The 22,940-nt window shown below is 39.8% G+C and overlaps 1 pseudogene; it reads left to right on the top strand.

The window, feature by feature from the left end:
• Positions 1-528: 528 nt before the first annotated feature.
• Positions 529-649, top strand: LOC145406507 (5S ribosomal RNA; annotated as a pseudogene).
• The last annotated feature ends 22,291 nt before the right edge of the window (positions 650-22,940 follow it).

Genomic DNA, 22,940 nt, shown 5'->3' with positions numbered 1-22,940 from the left:
CGAGCCTCTGCAGCTGGGGGGTCTGTGGGGGGGCGCTGTGAACCCCCCCAGGAAAATTTTTGAAAATTAAGTACTTTTATGGGCTTTCTGAGGCCTATGAAGGTATGTATCAGAAAATTTAGATGGTAACTCATTATAGTGAAAATGGAGAAAAATAGAGCAAGAAAATGGTTTTGGCTGACAAAAGAAGCTTTTTTAATGATCCCTATGGAATAAACGAAACAATAATGTATCTGGGAAATGTACGCTTTCCTCGTTTTTTGAGAGCATAATAATCTTAGCTAAGTTAACAGCCTGAAATGTCAAAATTCATCTGATAATAAAGGTGATAACAAAAACATATCATTGTGTTCTAAACGAAAAACAATATAATTTTAAATATTTCACAAACTTCTTGGATAATTTTTTAAGATTTCAAGTATCATATAACATATTAAGAACCACTTTCTTAGTCTCATACATCATCTGTAATTGTAAATGTGCCATGCATTGAAATTCTATTTCATTTGTTAAACCAGGTGTAAGTTTTTGTAAAGTTATATCCAAAATTACTTACACCGCTTCCCGTCCGATCAGCGAAGTTAAGCAACGTTGGGTCTGGTTAGTACTTGGATGGGTGACCGCCTGGGAACACCAGATGCTGTTGGCATCCCTACGTGTCAAGTGGGGTTGGTGGAGGATTAGTGCCCCTCCCTGTAAAACAATTAACTCTAAGCCCTTGGCCACCCCGTGTGGAATACATGGCGTCTGGCAATGAATGAATGAACTTAGACTTTTCTGCTATTTTTAAGTGACTTCTTAGAAAATATATATATATATATATATATATATATATATATATATATATATATATATATATATATATATATATATATATATATATATATATATATATATATATATTATATAATATATATATACAGTATATATATATATATATATATATATATATATATATATATATATATATATATATATATATATATATATGTAGTATAAAATATTTTTTTCTCTAAGAAGTCACTTAAAAATTGCAGAAAAGTCTAAGTAATTTAGCATATTTTAAAGGCTTACCTTTTTGGTTTAACCAAGTAGGTAGAATTTCAATGCATGGCACATTTATAATTACAGATGATGTATGGACTAAGGAAGTGGTTCTTAATATGTTATATGATACTTGAGTCTTAAGGTATCAAGAGATTTGTGAAATATTTAAAATTATACTGCTTTCGTTTAGAACACAATGATATGTTTCTGATATTTCCAGGCTCCAATTAACTTAGCTAAGATTATTATGCTCTCAAAGGCGAGGAAAATGCACATGATAGAGTGTGTGGTGAAATGCTGAAGCATGGGGGAGAGATAGTAGTAGAATGGATGTGGAAGATGTACAGATTGGCCTGGGAGGAAGGTAGAGTTCCGGAGGATGGGAAGTCAGGTATAATTGTTCCCTTGTACAAAGGAAAAGGGGAAAAAGAAGTGTGTGGTAATCATAGGGGCTTTTGTCTTCTTAGTATATTAGGAAAAGTGTATCGTAGGATACTTATTGACGAGTTAGAGAAAGAACAGAGGAATTAGTTGGAGAAGATCAGGGAGGCTTTTGGAAGGGAAGAGGTTTTGTAGATCAGATATTCATTCTTGGATCTTTAATGGAAAAGTTTCTAGAGAAGGGAAAGAAGCTGTATGCGGCTTTCATGGATTTGGAGAAAGCATATGACAGGGTGGATAGACAAGGATTGTGGAAAGTATTAAGAATATATGGAGTAGATGGGAAGTTGTTGAATGCTGTGAAGAGTATGTATGATGGTGCTAAGGCTGCAGTGCGTGTGGATGGTGAACTAAGTGAATTTTTCTCTTTGAAGGTTGGGTTGAAACAGGGATGTGTCATGTCTCCATGGTTGTTCAGTCTGTACATGGATGGGGTAATAAAAGAGGTACAAGGTAGGGTAGTGGATGTTGGAGTGACCCTGGTGAGAGAGGATAGTGTTTGGAAACTCCCTGCACTGTTATTTGCAGATGATACTGTGTTGTTGAGTGAAGTCGAAGGGGAGCTGCAAGGCTTGGTGGATGAGTTTGGGAGAGTGTGTAAGAAACGGAATCTAAAGGTGAATGTAGGGAAGAGTAAAGTGATGGTCTTTGAGAGAGGTAAAGTCAGTGAATGTACAGAGAGGTTGGATGGTGAGGAATTGGAAAATGTGAGTACGTTTAAGTACTTGGGTAGTGTGATGAGTAAGGATGGAGGTTTGGAGGGTGAAGTGCTTGAAAGGGTACAGCAGGGAAGAAAGGTTGCTGGTTCTTTGAAGCAGTGATAAGAAACAGGGAAGTGAGCATGGAAGTGAAAAAGTTACTACATGACCGTATTGTGATACCAACTGTAACGTATGGACGTGAACCTTGAACATTGTTGGAAGGACACAAATCAAGAGTGAGAGCAGTGGAAATGAGATATTTAAGAGGAGCCTGTGGAGTCACATGGAGAGAGAGGCTGACGAATGAGGATATAAAGGAACGTTGTGGTGTGGATGTGGATGTGATAGGAAGCGTTATGAGGAACACACTGAGGTGGTTTGGCCATCTGGAGAGGATGGAGGGTGAGAGACTGACGAAGAGAGTGTATGTGAGTGAGGTGGAGGGGGGAAGAGGGAGGGGGGAGGCCGAGGATGAGATGGAGGGATGGGGTGGGGAGGTATATGAGAGAGGGGGGGGTGAGTTGGGAGTAGGACAGTGAAATGGCGGGGGACAGGGCGACGTGGAGGCGATTTGTTTGTGGTCACCCCAAACGAGATTGAGGTGTCTGGCAATATATATATATATATATATATATATATATATATATATATAGATAGATAGATAGATAGATAGATATATATAGTGATTTATTTATTCATTTATTAATTATTTCATTTGTCAAAATTTATTATTTTTTTAGCCCCATATGATTTCAAGCCCTCAAGGGGGGGGCGGCCACCTCCTCTGCCTCCCCCCCCCCCTTCCCGAAGCCCCGGTTCTGTTATGGAGAAAAAAAACTCCCAAATGAATGCAATCGCCAAGGGACTGGTGGATCAATGTATAATATGTAACCAAATTCAAGGGACTAAGAATTTTTTTTTTCTTTTTGGTCAAAACTGAGATGTTAGTTTTGTCATGAGTGTCTGCGCCTGGTTAAGACTTAAACACTCAGGTATGACTTCTTGCGCATATAGAATCTTTTATCAATTTTATCATTAGTCAAGTGGTTTCATTATAAAAGGAGCCGTTTAAGTAAAAAATCAGTTTTGTGAAAGGAAACTTTGTATTTCCATAAACTGAAAGGAGGTAATAAAGGCCTTCAAGCTGAAATTTCAGATGTAGATTTTGCTTTAATCTAAGCTTATATAACACACACACACACACACACACACACACACACACACACACACACACACACACACACATATTGCTTCATCTCCAAGCCTATCCCCCCTCATGATGAAGAACCCACTGATGTACCAGCATTGGCTTGAGATATTGATGAGAGGCAGGCAGGCATGTTGTTTCATGTACTACCTTATTTTATCCATCCATCCATCCATCCATCATCCAATCCTACGTCGCCCCATGAGAAGCGTAGATACCCGGGGCTAGGGAAGTTGGTCCTGACATTTAAAATGAGAGTGGCCGGCCTTACTCATCCCTGAGTGACATTACGTAAGTAATAAACCCTAACCACCCCTTGGATATGGACCTACACAGGCTCGGTCTGATTGGGGCACCTCAGTTACCCACTAAACCACCAGGCGCCTTAATTTGGCTATAAGGTTCCCACCCAGCGTAGTAAAGGATTCCCTGGTGTACAGGAAACCATATAGCTGGTCACTCAGTGTAGAGTTACACATTGGTTGAAGGAAGAGGAAAGAATGAAGGAAAGCAAGGAGTGTAAACTCACCAATGGGCAGAAGAAAGAGGAAAGAGTGAAGGAAGGATGGAAGAACGGAAAAGGCCGACACCTAAAGCAGCACTACACCGAGTGAGTGGACAGTGAACGCACCCACCTACCACTAACCTTATTTTATACCTAATGTATTAGATTGGATGAACACGGCACATGCCATCCTGCATAGGATAGTCCTAGAATAAATTATCAGATAAGTTCAGAATGCTTTGTTTCTCTGAGAGAAATGGAGTCCCTTGAAAGGTCTTGGACAACTGTGTAATTTTGTCAACCCACCAACTATCTCTTAATCACGAGATCAGATGTTCCATTCTCTGGAGGTAACTATGTTAGGAGACATTCGCTCCTATCCTGTAAATGTCAGCCTCCATACCAGCCCCTCCTAAACCAATGTAGGTATTACTTACCCTTCTCTCGTGGAGAGATCCCGTTCTCCAGTACGTATGTGATGCTGATGATGATGGTGGTGACTGTAGGGCCTAAGCATGTGTTGATAACAGTATCTCGTATTATCTGTTTATTACCCAGTTTACTCTGGCTTATTCCCGGGCTGGTGTAAGAGCCAAGTTACAATACTAAGAGCCGGAGAGGTGGAAACCCCTTCTTTTTGTATTAAAAAAAAGGATGAAGCAATTTGCGCTGCTAACAGCTTACTTCCACTGGGACTTGCAACTTTGTTTTTGCTCATATTCTTGCCCAAAGGAATATTGGAAAACATTCTGAATGTTACCACGAATTACCCCGTTGGGATAATGGGCAAGATTGCTTTATATTGTTTTCTAAGCTTGTGTGCTTAAGTGAAGATGAGTTTATTCCTACTGAAAAGAGGATAAAGCATTGTAGCGATAGCTCTCATTGTAAATGAATTATTGCTAGGCTTTGTTGGTCAAACTTATTTCTCATCTTCGTCTTACACGAAGGCACACGTACAGTATGTCAAGTGTAGTACTGTATGTACTCATATCAATTGTAGTATGAAGTATGATGGTTTTATTGGACATATGCTTACTCCTGTATCATAACGTTTGTCTAAGATTATCACATTCTTATCGTCACACACTGGCTTCGCTTAAATACTGTTTTCACCTCTTCCGTAAGGCATGTCATAAAACTACCTCAGCTAAGACCATCACACCAGTCCCGAATGAGATAACACTGGCACGTCACTTCAGAGACTATGACTATGAATAGAGGAGTATTTGTTCCCAAGCGGTGATGTGTAAGGACTGCTGAACAATCCTCTGTGTTTGATGGACTTCTGGATCTCAGAGTACTGGACTCTTTGAGATTGTCAGCGTTGGATGCTCCATCAATAAATAAACAAATAAATAACAGATATATTAGCAACACCCACTGATGAAACTGACAGCTGCAGCAACAGGTTTTATCTATGATACTGAGAGAATTTCCTGGGCCTAGTTTTTGTGAAGGACTTCGCTTAAGATTTTGATTTTGTTTTTGTACACTTTCCTATAGTGACGCGTTTATTTCATGCAAGTTACTGAGCGGTGAATGTAGCGTTTCCTCTGGGAACAACTCCCTAACGATACGAGTATAATGTTCATGTAATATTTTACTGTATGTCTTCCACGATGTCTGTCCCTCGGGTCTCTAACCTTTGTATCGTGCTTTGAATGTTCCTGTGGCGTAATGCCGGACTATGCAGTGGTACGTCTTAATGTAAGTTCCTTCTTTTGTATTTTCGTTGCAGAATTTTACCCTGATTTGTCTACATGTACCCTGGTCTCGTGCGGCTCATTCGTCGACGGAGAGTTTTGCCAGTCACGCAATCTCTCCCTGTGTTATTTGTAGTGCGCTACTTTCTGTTGGACACATTTTTTTTTTTTTTTTTTTTGGTAGTCGTGTTTCATGCATTCCCTTTTTATGTACTACTCTAGTGGGTTATCTTTCTTTACATTACATTCTGTAACCTTGTAATATCTTTCAGCGTTTCATCACTTGACATTATTTTCTTGAGTGTATTCTGAATGACTTTTTTTCACAAGAACGTCTCTGAAAACACATTAACATATACTGTCGTGTATAATAGGCCCGCATTCCACGTGTCACAGGGAAATTCGTAACATCAGTGATATACAAATGATACTGAGGTGAAATGCAATACTATATTGTTAAGAAAGTGGAGTAACAAAATTTGCAAAGCAACTTAGAGCACGACCCCTAATAATTTCCACCACGTACTTCATTTCAATGTTGCCGTCTGGTGTAATTCCGTGCATTGTGTTTGTTGTGCCTGGTGTTCCCCGCGGCGTGTTTTGCGGCAGTAAGTTCCCCCTTGGAGGTGTTACTCTGCGTGACGCCTCTCTGCCTCTGACATTGATGCCCTGATAAACATTTCCCAGTAGCATCGTTTCCACGCTACTCTAACCCTTCCCCAGCCCAGCCCCAACGACGCTATATACATTACGGCATCACATACCTTGCAAGAGTGCTTGGGTAAACACCACCATCTTAAATCTTCTCCAGGCCAACTATAATTGTTCTCAAGCTAAATGAGTTTAAGTCCAGATGGTTTTCCTCGTCTTCAGCACTCATATTTGTAAACCCTTTAAAGCCTAGTTTGTTCATATTATTGCGTGTATATACATGTATATATTTTTTTTCAGTAAAAATGCAGCTGCCAAACTCTCCAGAATCAAGTATGAATGAATGATAAAGTGGCAGCATATGAAAACCGAAGCAATCTGTGTTAAGAGTTGTGGTCATGCAGATTCATCGTATAATGTGGTTAAGGCATTTTTAGATGCGACCCCAGTTCCGTATGTCCGCACTGCATACAGATAACTAAGCTGCCAGTTGTGATAGCTTTTTTTTTTTTTCCAGTGTTTATGCTGTTATATTAAGAAGTATTAAATTTAGTGAATTTGATTTTCTAATTTCAGTCCTTCAGTAAGCATCTTTATGATTTGAGTCTGCATTCTTATGAGAATTCTGACGCATGATTAGTATTTTTTAAGGAAGAGCAAAAGTTTAGGGACACAAGAGAACTGAGTTCATACAGATTCCTTGCGATTCCCTCGAGGTGCAATCAGGCCAAGACCACAACTTTTAATTGACCGAGTGAGGTACACCAGGCTGACGTGCACCACGCGAGTCTCCACCCCACCTTACCTGGTCTGTTACTCAGAATATCTTATCACAAAACTTTACTACCAACTTTGCAGTGAAACCTCTCCCATTACCAGGGCTTCCCACGCACCACATCGAGTGTTTTGTTGTATAAATTTTCTTCATCATTCCCATAAATAGCATGGATTAATTCCAACAATATGCTCGGATGTGCTAGTATTCACTTACACATTAAAAATAGGCTATTGTAAGTTAAGTTACGAGGTGTAAGGAAAAAACGGGGAAGGGGGAGGTTCTCATAATGGACGGTAAACTCAGTTTAACTGCTCACTGGAAACATATTTCAGATTTCCCCGTCAAAGTACTCACTTCCAACATCCGCACACTTGTTCCAGAGCTCCTGCCACTGATGAAAATAATGCTGGAACTCACCTATTTTTAGGCCTTTAAGGATGCTCGTCATTTCAGATTGAATGAATTCAGTCCTGTCATACGATGTCTTTTCATCACTAGCTTTAATTTGGGGAACAGGCAAAGTTGCTTGGTGCTAAGACAGATGAATAAGGAACATGTGAAACTAAAGTATTACATTATTTTTATTATTATTATTACCATTTATTTATTTACTTATTTATTTAATTATTTGTTTTACATACATATTTTCTTCCAAAGTTTTTGGCTAACAAGCAGTGCGTGGCCAGGCGTACCGTCGTGGTGAAGCAGCTGCCAGTCATTCTACTGCTAACGTGGTTTATGCATCGCTGCTGCATACACACGCTTCATAATTTTCAGCTGCCGTTAATAGTTGTACATTTTGCGAGACATTCTGTGTTTACACTATCTTCCACGTGGAGAGAGAGAGAGAGAGAGAGAGAGAGAGAGAGCGATGCGACCACATGATTTTCACTGTCGATCTTTTTTTTTTTTTTCATGGATGTCACAGAAGTCTATCACAAGGAGTAATATCTTTTGGCTTCTGGCTCCTATCCCCTATTATGACTTTAGTTAAGGTGGGTGGATCTGACGTACAGTTCAGTCAGGCTGGAGGAAGAACATACATGATGTTCCATTAAGTTGTCGGTAAAGATTCTCTCTTCCCAACACTACCAGACCATCGAAGGACAGGTCACACTACGTTTGTATTGCCCTTGCAACAGTACACTGTTGCGTTGAATTGTGTTGTGTATCTATCTATCTGTCTATATATCTATATATATCTGTCAATCAATCAATCTATCTGTCTATATCTATATCTATCTATCTATATATCTCTCTCTATCTATGTATATATATATATATCTATATCTATCTATCTGTCTATCTATTTATATATCTATCTATCTCTATATGTTTATATATCTATATCTATCTATCTATCTACCTATCTATGTATGTATATATATGTATATAGATAGATAGATGGACAGATATAGATAGATACATACATATGCACACACACAAATAGATAAATACATAGATAGATAGCTAGATAGACAGACAGATCGATAAATAGAATGATAGATACAAAGAGTATATATATATATATATATATATATATATATATATATATATATATATATATATATATATATATATATATATATATATATATATATACGCACACACAGTATAGCCTATGTGCAAGATTAAGACTTTATATTTTATTGAAAACTAAGCTGAGTAAAGTCTTCAGATCAGATGCATTTCACTGCAGCTTTCCTAATGCCTCATACTGAATGACCGATATAATGGAAGAGATATCATCCGAAATCAGCGAGTCAGCATGCAAAGATGGTCGTCTGTTGCAGCCTGGAATAGTGCCATCACTTGGGATGTCAGATTGTTATGTTCACCAGTGGCAGTCACGTGGTGGCGACAGACCAATTATACAATAAGTAGTTTTAAAATACTAATGTTTTAACGATCGTACGGTATTTATTAAAAATATCAGCTGAGTTTGTGAAACAGCCGCTGCAAAAAAAAAAGAAAAAAAAAAGTATTAATGAAAAGGAAAAATGACGATGATATTCCAGTGCCAGGACTATAATAGTTTTTCGAGGCTCATGTCATATTTTGTGTCAAAACAGTCTTTTTACTTAAAAATCATCTGGGTCTAGTCAATGACCACAAATATATCATACATGAAAAAATAAATATTACAGAAAAAGGGACGAGGATATCCCAGGTCCTAAGCTCATCCCGTGCTGCAATGTATGGGGGAAGTTAAAAAAATGTGAGACGCTTCCTGCACCACGTATGTCCTTCGCCAAGAAGGTTCTGCCAGAGCTACACACACGAGGCTGGCATAAAGTTTCCAGACGCACCTCCACACCAACACTTCCCTGTATACTTCTCATGCTTACGGTTGCTTATGTATTTTCACTCAGCCACACTTACCTTTGTACTGCTCATTCCCGCCTTTTTTTTTTTTCAACTTAACTTTTGTATGTTTTACTGCTCTGTGCTTACAGGCATTTGCGTGTTACACACACACACACACACACACACACACACACACACACACAAATGCTAACATTAAAAAAAAATAAATGTTCACTGGAGGGACAGTGATTATAAAAGATGTTTGAGTTTCTTACTCCTACTCCTGCGATAGATGAAGAAGCAGTATTAATGTGGACAATATGCAGAAGACACCCCTAAAACTTCTAAAATACATGGTTAAAACAAATCCCAGAGAAACTGTATTCCACTTCGTTCCAACCTGTAAACCAAACACTAACAGTAAAGGACAGAAAGGATTTAAAGTTTCAAAAATGGAAAATTGGACATAAATCGGCCATCATGGATTTTTTAAGTTTGGAAAAGACGGGCATCAACCCTATAATCATAAAAATATATGAGAAAAATCCAACAAATGGTTTCCTGAGATACAGCGTGGATCGGACGAACGGACGTACGGACGCAAGGACGGTCATGACCTAACCTAAGATACCACTTCGTGAGAAACGAAGTGGAATAACAATATAAAGCAGCCATGGTAGATGAAGTATGGAATATTGTTCTGTAAAGTAATAAGTCTTGTTATTCGTCCTGCTTCCCTCCCTAGCCTTTATATATATATATATATATATATATATTTTGAGCCTCTGTGGTACAGTGGTATATATATATATATATATATATATATATATATATCTATCTATATATATATATCTAGATATAGATAGATAGATAGATATAGATAGATAGATAGATAGATATATAAATCTTCTTACATAGCCTATGATTTCATCATCCTTTGTGTAATTCTAACGTACAGTATCCTGCATGTTTGATCACGAGCGTGTTCTACCTCACTCCCCCTCTCCTCCCTTATAGTAGAGTAAGTCGTTCTTTCTGTTGTTCAGAGCAGGAGTGTCAACTCTTTGTCCCCTCTGGCTTCATTTGCGCGTCCTTCTTACAAGTTGTATCAAGCTCTGCCGGCCCCTATATAATGAGCTCAGTCTCTACATTAAGGGCCACTTAGATCTACTCCTCATTTTGCTCACATCTCTGTCCTCCCCTGTACAGTTGTTATTATTGTGAGTGCTCAGGAAGTCTCCAACCATCTACCAGCTATGTAATTTGAGTATAAGTGTTATTACATTTTGTTCTTGTACTGTATAGCATAAGGTGTTGATTCGTAGGCCTAGTAAATTTTTTGTAATTCATATTGTCAGCCTGTGGTAATAATATTTTGTATCTGTAATAATATATCTTGCATTCACTGAGTATTATCTGGTTATCTCATTTTATCAGGGCTGACTTAGATAAATTTACTCTTGCTAATTTCGTGTTAATAGAGGCTATTGCAGTTAACCATATATTTAACCTGTTTTTTGCCATTACATTATCCTTATGAGTCCTGAATGTTTTGTTGTTAGTTTGAGCATTAAACTTTAACCTGTAATTTTACCTAACTCTTTTGTTTTGAATCTGGAACTTTACGGGACAGTAGTGATTTTTAGTATTCTCACTTAAAGTGTACATTATCTTTCTCTGTTCCGTAACATAAATTTGGCGACCTCTTATCAGGATATTCAGGATATTATCATAAGGATATTGCTTGATATTTTGTGACTATGATTTATTCATGATGTCTACTATTACTACGCTTGATGAAGCCAAAGATTTTTTGTCAAATGTGCAAACAGTGTGTGATGTAGAAAACAGAACAAAGAATGAACTTAAGCTTGTTGCTCAACAATTGGGAATTGCTGTTCGCTCTCATCATTCTAAAGATCAAATTGTTGACATGATTAAAAAAAAGCTTGTTTAATGTAACTCTTCCAAATGAGCAAACGTAGATTGAATTAGCTAACTTACAGCTAGCCCTGAAGGAGGCTCGTACTAAGGAGGCTGAATTTCAGGCAAATGCTCGTATTCAGGAGGCACAGGTACAGGCTCAGGCACAAATTGAACTTGCTAGGATTCAGGCAGACCATAAGTATCGCAGGAAACAATGTGGAACTGGATCATCTAGCTCTGATGATTTTGATGTGGCTAAAAATGTTAAACTTGTCCCTCCTTTTAATGAATCTGATTTAACAAAGTATTTTCAGTTGTTTGAGAGGGTAGCTACAGGTTTTAATTGGCCCAAAAAGTATTGGCCAGAACTCCTTCAAACTGTTCTCACCGGTAAAGCTCAAGTAACTTATGAATCTATGCCTCAGGATCAATCTGATAATTATGATGTAGTTAAGAGCTTGATTCTTAATTAAGGCCTATGAGCTTGTTCCTGAAGCCTATAGAGTAAAATTTAGGACAACTTATAAGCAAGATAAGCAATCCCATGTTGAGTATGCATAAATCAAAGAAGATCTGTTAGAGCAGTGGTTAAATTTTAAGAATGTGGATTCTGATTTTGACAAATTTAAGCAGATGATTTTGCTGGAGGACTTCAAAAGGTGCATTAATAATGATGTAAGCCTATATCTTGATGAGAAAAGAATAGATAATTTGTCTGATGCTGCAGTTTTAGCTGATGAATATGTTCTCACTCACAAGAGATATTCTAGAGAAAAAAGGAAAGCTGAAAGTAAGTACATTGCCTCTACTCAGAGTACAGGTAACACGAAAGACAATAAAGATGATGTTTCTCAGGAAGTAAATACCAGCTTCACCTCTAGATTTCAGAAAAGTAAATGTACTTCTTGTAGTAAGCTTGGTCATACTCCGGAGAAATGTTTCAGGAGACAGCGTGATGTGAACAAAAAGGAGTCTTTAAATATTCAGTCAATTGGTCTAGTGTCCACCCTTGAGAGTTCCCAGAATTCTTCAACTGAGTTAACTTAACCTGCTTTGAGGGGTAAATTAAATTCTCATGATGGAGCTCCTCTTTTGAGCAGTAACGTGGGTGACACTCTCAAGAGTTCATGTGCTAATTTCCTGTCTGATGGTTTTGTCAGTCCTCTGGACAGTAATGACAGGAAATCAGTTAAAATATATCTTGATACAGGTGCTTGCCAATCCCTTATGCTGACCAGTGTTCTAGGCTCTGTTAATTCCTCTGATGAAACTGTAATCTTACAAGGTGTAGAGAATAATTACTTCTCTGTCCCTCTGTGCAGAGTGAATTTAGAGTCTGGTTTTGTTAATGGTTCCGTTATGGTTGGGTTGGTTGAGACACTCCCAGTGTCAGGTGTAACTTTCTTACTTGGAAATGATATTGGTGGAAGTCAAGTGTGTCCAGCTCCTCAGTTGTCTAGTGAGACAGTGGCTGCGGCCCAGGATTGTGATGTCCCTGATGTGTTCTCTGCATGTGCTGTCACTAGGGCTAAGTCTAAAGATACTGGTGACTTAGAGGATAATGATGATGATGATGTTATCCTAGCTGACACTTTTCTTGCTAATTTGGACCACTCACCAGATGAGGCAGTACCCCGTAGTGTTGATAATTTGTCTCGTCAAGAGTTGGTTGAGTTGCAGGTTGCTGACCCTGAGTTGAGAGGTCTAGCTAACTTTGCTTGCAGTGAGGAAGAGTCAGCTGGTGTTTCAACTTGTTTTTATATAAAGTCAGGAGTACTTATGAGGAAGTGGAGACCCCCAACAGCATCAGCCGACTGTGAATGGGAGGTTGTACATCAAGTTGTCATCCCTCGTGTTTGTGGGCAGGATATCATTAGAGTGGCTCATGATTCCAGTTTGGCAGGACACCTTGGAGTGAGGAAGACTGTGGCACGCATTTTGAAACACTTCTACTGGCCACGTATCTTCAGGGATGTTTACTGGTATTGTAAGTCTTGTCACACCTGTCAAGTTGTGGGGAAGTGTAATCAGACCGAAAAGGTTGCACCTCTAGTTCCCATTCCTCCTTTTGAGGCGCCATTCACCCATGTGTTGGTGGATATTGTGGACCCTCTTCCTAAGACTTCTTCAGGATTTTCGTATGTGTTGACCCTGACTGATATGGCTACTCGTTATCCTGAAGCCATTCCACTTAGAAATATCTCAGCAAAGAACGTGGTTAAGGAAATGCTAGGGTTCTTCACCAAGTTTGGTCTGCCCAAGGAGGTACAGTCAGACCGGGGAAGTAATTTCATGTTAAATGTTTTCAAGCAGTCTCTGAAAGAGTTGGGCATCACCCAGATCACGTCTTCAGCTTGCCATCCCCATACCCAAGGTGCGTTGGAGAGATATCATCAAACGCTCAAATCGATGGTCAAGAAATACTGTTTGGAACATCAGAAAGACTGGGATAAAGGTCTTCCATTCGTTGTAGTTGCCGCAAGAGAATCTCCAAATGAATCACTGGGTTTCTCACCCTTTCAACTACTGTTTGGCCATGAAGTAAGAGGACCCCTTAAGCTACTCAAGGAATGCTGGCTGTCGGAGGAAGATGACGTCAACCTGCTGGAGTATGTGATGAAGTTCAAAGAACGGCTGTACTGCTTTACAGTTGGCGAGGGAGAATTTAGGAGCTGCTCAGGAGAAGATGAAGACTTGGTATAAGAAATCCAGGTTACGCCACTTTCAGCCAGGAGATCAGGTTTTGATTCTGCTACCAGTGCATGGACAACCTCTTCAAGCCAAGTTTAGTGGTCCATATTTCGTGGAGAAGAAACTCAGTGATTTCAACTATGTTATCGCAACACCAGATCGTAGAAAGAACAAGCAACTTTGTCACATCAACATGCTGAAGTTATATCACATGCGGGACGAAACAAACCCAGTCTGCACAGTAGCTGTTCCACCCGAGTCTGCAAGTGAAGTTCTCCCATGCAGCATGAGCCTGAGTGATAGTTTGGGGAAGAATCCTGATATCATGAATGATCTCCAGACTAAGCTTTCTCATCTACCTCCCGAGGAAAAGCAGGAGTTTTCGGTATTACTGCAGGAGTACCCGCAAGTGTTCAGTGCCACTCCAGGAAGAACCACTGTGTTGATGCATGCTGTCGATGTTGGAGACGCAAAGCCAATTAAACTGCCTCCTTACCGTGTGAACCCAGTGAAAGTTCCTCTCATCCAGAAGGAGCTTGGCTACCTGTTGGACCACAAGATGACTGGGCCCTGTCAGAGTGAGTGGAGTTCTCCTGTCACTCTAGTCCCTAAGCCAGGTGGGTCATAGCGGCTTTGCATCGACTACAGACGTGTTAATCAGATAACCAAAACAGACACTTACCCTCTCCCTCGCGTGGAAGATTGCATAGACAAGATCGGAAAGGCTAGGTACATAAGTAAGTTTGATTTGTTAAAGGGATACTGGCAAGTACCTATGACTGAACGTGCTAGGGAGATCTCATGTTTTGTAACACTAGGAAAGACTTTTGCATGTTCTGTAATGCCATATGGTATGAAGAATGCACCAGCCACATTTCAGAAGCTCATGAATGTTGTAACAGAGGGTTTGGCAGGGTGTGTTGTTTATATTGATGATGTATTAATCTTCAGTGACAACTGGAAATATCACCTATGCCATGTCAGTAAATTTCTTGAGCATTTGGTTCAGTCTAATCTTGTAGCTAATTTATCAAAGTGTGAGTTTGGTCAAGCTAAAGTTCAGTACCTTGGGTACGTAATTGGTGATGGACATGTTGCACCACCAGCAGCTAAGGTTCAGGTTATAAGTGATCTTCCCAGACCTAAAAGTAGGAAAGAGCTACAGAGATTTTTGGGAATGGTAGGTTATTACAGGAGATTTGTTCTTAACTTTTCAATTCTTGTATCACCACTTACAGAACTACTGAAAAAGGGAGTTAAATTTGTCTGGACCGATAACTGTGAATCCTCTTTCAGCAAACTTAAAGCTATCCTATTAAGTCAGCCAGTGCTCGCTACTCCAAATTTTGCTAAGCCTTTTAAAATGGCTGTTGATGCAAGTGATACAGGAGCTGGGGCTGTTTTGCTGCAAGAGGATGATCAGGGTATTGAACACCCTGTATCTTATTACAGTAAGAAGTTCACTCCACCTCAAAAGAACTACTCAACTATTGAGAAAGAGCTTTTGGCCTTGATTTTGGGTTTACAGCATTTTCCGTTTTATTTGTGTTCTGGTTTTGACCCCATAGTCATTTATACCGATCATAACCCACTGAAATTCCTTAGTAAGTTTAAAGATAAAAATCAGAGATTGACAAGATGGAGTCTACTTCTTCAGGAGTATTCATTAGACATACAGCATGTCAAGGGGAAAGAAAATGTTATTGCAGATTGCTTATCTAGACTTTAGACAGATTGTTTTAGAGTAATAAGAAATTTCCTTTGTAAATTTCTTTTTCTCTGTGCGGAGGAGTTACATAGCCTATGATTTCATCATCCTTTGTGTAATTCTAACGTACAGTATCCTGCATGTTTGATCACGAGCGTGTTCTACCTCACTCCCCCCCTCCTCCCTTATAGTAGAGTAAGTCGTTCTTTCTGTTGTTCAGAGCAGGAGTGTCAACTCTTTGTCCCCTCTGGCTTCATTTGTGCGTCCTTCTTACAAGTTGTATCAAGCTCTGGCGGCCCCTATATAATGAGCTCAGTCTCTACATTAAGAGCCACTTAGATCTACTCCTCATTTTGCTCACATCTCTGTCCTCCCCTGTACAGTTGTTATTATTATGAGTGCTCAGGAAGTCTCCAACCATCTAGCAGCTGTGTAATATGAGTATAAGTGTTATTACATTTTGTTCTTGTACTGTATAGCATAAAGTGTTGAATCGTAGGCCTAGTAAAGTTTCGTAATTCATATTGTCAGCCAGTGGTAATAATATTTTGTATCTGTAATAATATATCTTGCATTCACTGAGTATTATCTGCTTATCTCATTTTATCAGGGCTGACTTACATAAATTTACTCTTGCTAATTTTGTGTTAATAGAGGCTATTGCAGTTAACCATATATTTAACCTGTTTTTTGCCATTACATTATCCTTATGAGTCCTGAATGTTTTGTTGTTAGTTTGAGCATTAAACTTTAACCTGTAATTTTACCTAACTCTTTTGTTTTGAACCTGGAACTTTACGGGACAGTAGTGATTTTTAGTATTCTCACTTAAAGTGTACATTATCTTTCTCTGTTCCGTAACAATATATATATATATATATATATATATATATATATATATATATATATATATATATATATATATATATATATATATATATATATCGTCTCTCTCTCTCTTTCTATATATATATATATATATATATATATATATATATATAGATAGATAGATAGATAGATAGATATATGTACACTCTATATATATATATATATATATATATATATATATATATATATATATATATATTGCTAGACGCCTCAGTCCCGTTTGGGGTGGCCACAAACAAATAGCCTCCAAGTCGCCCTGTCCCCCGCCCGTTTACTGCCCTGCTTCCAAATCACAGCCCCCTCTCTCATATACTGTACCTCTCCACCTCATCCCTCCATCTCATCCTTGGCCTCCCCCTTCCTCTTCCCCCCTCCACCTCACTCACATACACTCTCTTCGTCAGTCTTTCACCCTCCATCCTCTCCACATGTCCAAACCACCTCAGTGTGTTCCTCATAACGCTTCCTATCACATCCACATCAACACCACAACGCTCCTTTATATCCTCATTCGTCAGCCTGTCTCTCCATGTGACTCCACAGGCTCCTCTTAACCTCTTAACCGCGAGGCGTCACTTTCGTGATGCTTGGGAGCAAGGGATCATACCGCGGGGCGTCGCTTTTGTGATTCTGTGTTATTTTGAATTCACCCGGGCTTCCAAGTGGGGGCTTGTATCATTTATCAGTACTGACAATGTCCAACACTAGTCAGCACTCCTAATCTCATCTGTACTCCCATCCATTGTTGACAATTTAGCCATTTCTCCCCGTTCTTGACTCCCCTCCCTACGCCCCCTCCATTACCCTATCCTCTCGCCTGCCCGGCCGTGCTACACTAAGTAAATCTTCCCTGGAATTTTTCACTGATTTCATCCATTGAAATAAGCCATATGTCCTATTCTTATACCAAGTAATATATACAAGAAAGAAATAAGGTAAGTGAGAATGCCATACACCTGGAATTGGCTAATTATCACCTGACAACACCTCACATGCTGTTTTTTTCCCCTTGAATTATGCCGTATAATCTATTTTCGTAATAAATATACATGTAAGGAGGGAAGGGAGAAGCGTAAGTGATATTTACATTCACCTGGAAGTACCTAATTTATAATGTATTGTCTAGATTTCCTGTCAATCATTTCAGTGCTAGACATAGCTGTTTCAAGAGCTAACATTGGTAGCACTGAATATCCCCTAAGTAGGCCTCTACCCCGGCCCTCCATTATCAGTTTACTCTCACCTTCCGAAGTGGGGGTACGTATGTTTCTTCTTGCTGACTTCAGGGACTTTCACCCCCATGCAAAGGGCCCTGTGACCTTTACCCCCTACTAAACCTCGTGTGGAAAGAGGTAAAGGGCTGACAATTGATAAAAGAGTGACTACGATCTTTCTATTGAGTAAAACAGTGCAAGTGGAATTGTAAATAATATGTAAATAATGTGTAAACAGCAAGTGAAAGTAATGAATGTAAATATACGTGAACAATGGAAAATAGTTTTATAAGTTACTTCAAGTGACGGCGCATAACACAGTGTAAATAAAATAGAAATGTAAATAACGTAAATAAAATAGAGAACGTACATAGAAATGTAAATGAGTAGTATTATAAGAATACGAGTATATACCCTAGTAGTAATGAAAGTGAAAGTTTCACTCTAGCATGTCTGAATGCTATGAGTTATGAGAGTGAAGATGAAAGTGACGTTCACTCTCAATGCTAGTATACAGGACAAGAAAGTGAATGCTACGTATTTTACTGAAAGAAATTGAATCCCTACAGTGACAATAAACTAATACTACTGAAGGAAACTTATGGATAAAGACTGTGGATAAATATAAGTGTTATATAGTAATAGAAATATAAAGTGTGAGGGGTTTTATGAATAATAAATGACAGAGTACCAAGAGCGAACTAGTGCCAGTGCGACGGTCAGACGCGCTCGTAATTTTCATTGCTATCACAGTGTTTTTTTTTTGGGAGTATGAATCCCAAACTACTTGAAAATCATAGAGTAGTGTTTATAGTGTTAATATCTGGCTGTGGTAATCATATTATGGGTTGTCGGGAAGTGTAAAGTGGAGACTTCGTTACCCAACTTCAGAGGTCTCCACAAGTCCTACGGTAACTGACGAAGGCTCAACAAACATTCCAGGAGAAAGCTGAAGGTATGTGCCATAAGCATATATAATTCTAATATTCTAGGACTAATAACTGATTTTTGGCAAATATTTTTTGAGAGTCTGTCGGAGCCCAAATAACCCCGCAGCACACGCAAAACATCGGTAAACATGCTCGCGGTGTAGGGGTTAAATAACTCATTTCCACTGCTCTCACTCTTGACTTGTGTCCTTCCAACAACGTCCAAGCTTCACTTCCGTACGTTAGAGTTGATATCACAATACCGTCATGTAGTAACTTTTTCACTTCCATGCTCACTTCCCTGTTTCTTATCACTGCTTTCAAAGAACCAGCAACCTTTCTTCCCGCTGTACCCTTTCAAGCACTTCACCCTTCAGACCTCCATTCTTACTCATCACACTACCCAAGTACTTAAACGTACTTACATTTTCCAATTCCTCACCATCCAACCTCGCTGTACATTCACTGACTTCACCTCTCTCAAAGACCATCACTTTACTCTTCCCTACATTCACCTTTAGATTCCATTTCTTACACACTCTCCCAAACTCATCCACCAAGCCTTGCAGCTCCCCTTCGTCTTCACTCAACAACAACACAGTATCATCTGCAAACAACAGTACAGGGAGTTTCCAAACACTATCCTCTCTCACCAGGGCCACTCCAACATCCACTACCCTACCTTGTACATCTTTTATTACCCCATCCATGTACAGATTGAACAACCATGGAGACATGACACATTTCTGTTTCAACCCAACTTTGAAAGAGAAAAATTCACTTAGTTCACCATCCACACGCACTGCAGCCTTCACACCATTGTACATACTCTTCACAGCATTCAACAACTTCCCATCTACTCCATATATTCTTAACACTTTCCACAATCCTTGTCTATCCACCCTGTCATATGCTTTCTCCAAATCCATGAAAGCCGCATACAACTTCTTTCCCTTCTCTAGAAACTTTTCCACTAAAGATCTGAGAATGAATATCTGATCTACACAACCTCTTCCCTTCCTAAAGCCTCCCTGTTCTTCTCCAACTAATTTCTCTGTTCTTTCTCTAACTCTGTCAATAAGTATCCTACCATACACTTTTCCTATTATACTAAGAAGACAAATGCCCCTATTATTACCACATACACTTCTTTTTCCCCTTTTCCTTTGTACAGGGGAATAATTATACCTGACTTCCAATCCTCCGAGACTCTACCTTCCTCCCAGGCCAATATGCACATCTTCCACATCCATTTTACTACTATCTCTTCCCCATGCTTCAGCATTTCACCACACACTCCATCAATTCCTGGGGCTTTCCTCGATTTAATTTTCTTCATTGCTTCCACAACTTCTGTCCTACTGATTTCTTCCTGTCTTCTCACTTCCCTCCTTCTCCCAGCCATTCCCCGGCCACTTATACCTGCATTACTTCCATCATCTATGTTGAACAATTCCTTAACCCGCGGCGTGCTGTCGACGTACTTCCACGTCCTCACGTTTTGTCACTGCCAATCCCGTTGACGTACTTCAACGTCCTGCAATTGCAAGGTTCATAATTTCCACAATTTTCAAAATTCGCGCGAGATTTTCGATTCGCCCACCTACCCAAGCCTCCCCTACCTGCCGCCAGGCGGGCAGCTTCCCAGACCCCGCGTGACCCGTGCTCGCCCTTGTCTCGGTCACTCACCTGTTAGCAGTGACCCAGGTCCGACATGGCGCGGAAAGGTCTCTCAGACGACGAAATAGCATCTGCCCTGGAGGCCTTCACTGGAGATAGTGATTCTCCACTTGATGATGATGTGGTGGATCGAGATTACGTCCAGCCAGAGGAAGAAATAACAAGTAGTGATGAGGAGGTCCCTTCGCCCCGGAAAAAGCGGTATGTGACGTATCGTAAGGCAAGGGAAGGCCAGCCTGCACCCCAACCACCTGCATGAACCTCTCTCCATCCCCTAGAGAGAGATTCTGATGAGGACGAGGACGAGGACGAGGACGGCGGCTTAGGACGTGATGTTGCCTCGTGGTTGGGGAAGGAAAAAATCTCACCCCGAGGATCAGAAGGTGGGGCGAGAAGGCAAGCGCGGGGTGAAAGGGAAAGTGGTGTGGCGGGAGTGCGGGGTGAAAGGGGAAGTGGTGTTAGGGAGGCAGCATGAGCACGTGGTGCACGTAGGCCTAGGGGAGAGGAGGTGGAGCCACTCCCCAGCATGTCTATTGCCTCACAATATTCCCAAACTTCCTCCCCACAGCCCCAGGATGTGGGGAAAGGAAGGAAAGGGAAGGGAAAGGGTAAAGTAAAAGGGAGAGGGAAGAGAAGTGCGAGTGATGAAAGGCGCCGCTCTCCACCTCCCCAACCTCCCCCACCACCACCAATGTTGCGTTGTGCCTTCAGCCATGTTTCAGAGAGTACCATAACTTCCTACACTACTGAAACTGTGTGGGATGGCGATATGACGCTCAGTATAATGGTAAGGCCAGTCAGTATTTTCTAAGTCTTATATAAAGTTGAAACGGGTGTAATGTTTGCAGGAAAGTAATGTATAAGTTGAGAAATAGTGTAAGTTGAAAGAAGTGATATCAAAACTACACCCACTGTGTAAATCTGCGAAAATATGACGCTCAGTATAACACTCTGATCAGTAAATATGTGATAGCAAGAATATAAAGTGGAAACGGGTGTAATGTTAGCAGGAAAGTAATGTATAAGTTGAAAAATAGTGTAAGTTGTAACAAATGATGTCACGAGTACACCCACTGTGTAAATCTGCGAAAATATTACGCTCAGTAGAACATTCTGGTCAGTAAGTATGTGATAGGAATGATATAAAGTGGAAAAGGGTGTAATGTTAGTAGGAAAGTAATTTATAAGTTGAATACTAGTGCAAGATGAAACAAATGATATCGCGATAACACTCACTGTGTAAATATGCGATAATATGACGCTCAGTAGAATAGTAAGGTCTCCTATTATGTGACAGCAATTAAATCAAGTGGAAACCTGTGTAATGTTAGTGGAGAAGTATTATATAAGTACAAAAATAGGTTGTAAGTTGAAATAATACTCATAGCGACTTCACCCTCTGTGTTATTATGCGCTATTATTACGCTAAATATTTACGTAAGGCCTGAAACTATCTCAAAACAGTTCTCTAAAGTGGAAAAGTGTATAATGTTATTAGGAAAGTATTATGTAAGTTGAAAAAACACAATACGAGTTGAAACAACAGTCACAGCAAGTTCACTCACTAGGTAAATAAGCGCTAACATTACACTAAATGTTATCGAAAGGCCTGTGAATACGTAAAAACAGTTCAATAAAATGTAAAATGGTATAATGTTATTGGAGATGTATTATGTAAGTAGAAAAAATGATATGTGTCATGATTCAGCAATGTTAGCGATTCAACCTGAACAGTTTGGCCGATTTCGCTCGGTTCGCCCGATGGTACAATGCTTATTTCACCTCTATTTTTGTATAAAATCCAATTTACTCTTGTATCACATGTTTTTATGTTTGTAATAAATACATATCTACTTACTTTCATTGGTTTCCCAGACTTATAATACCATAGAAAACGTGAGAGCCTCAGACCACCTACAGAGAACACGGCACCAGGTGTGACGAAGATATACCTGTTTAGGCAAATTATGGACCCCGGTGAACACTTTCTTCGTGACTGACCATTGTTTCTGACCAAAAGCGAAAGTTTTAGCAAAAAAAATTTGGGTCCAAAAATGGTCGGGATTGGGGGGTACCAGTGGTGAAAAAGTGGTCGGGACGGGGCGGGTTAAAGTGTTCTCTCCATCTGCTCACTTTTTCTCCCATCTCCACTAGTAATCTGCCATTTTTATCTTTCACTCCCCTGCTAACTTCACTTCCACGCTCTTACTCTTTTCACCTCTTTCCAGAACATTTTCTTACAGTCCCTCCACTTTACACTCAAATTCCTTCCAAATTCCTCATCCACTCTCTTCTGACTCTCTCTTACTAATCTTTTCACCTCTCTCTTTCTTTCTACATATAACTCTCTCTTCCGCCTCTCAACTTCTTCCACGCCCCTATTTCTCATCCATTCATTGTGTTTTCTTCTTTCGTGCCACAGCCTGTTTCACCTCTTCAGTCCACCACGCTGTTCATTGCACCCCCCTCCGTCTTCTCTTCCTTCCACACACCACATCACATGCTGCACAAATTTCTTCTGTAAATATCCTACACACACCTTCCACGTCTCCCATCCGCTC

The sequence above is a fragment of the Coenobita brevimanus genome, chromosome 70, assembly GCF_032717465.1.
Source record: "Coenobita brevimanus isolate Jiangsu-jjx chromosome 70, ASM3271746v2, whole genome shotgun sequence".
Taxonomy (NCBI): Eukaryota; Metazoa; Arthropoda; class Malacostraca; order Decapoda; family Coenobitidae; genus Coenobita; species Coenobita brevimanus.
This window is presented reverse-complemented; position numbering and strand designations above follow the sequence as displayed.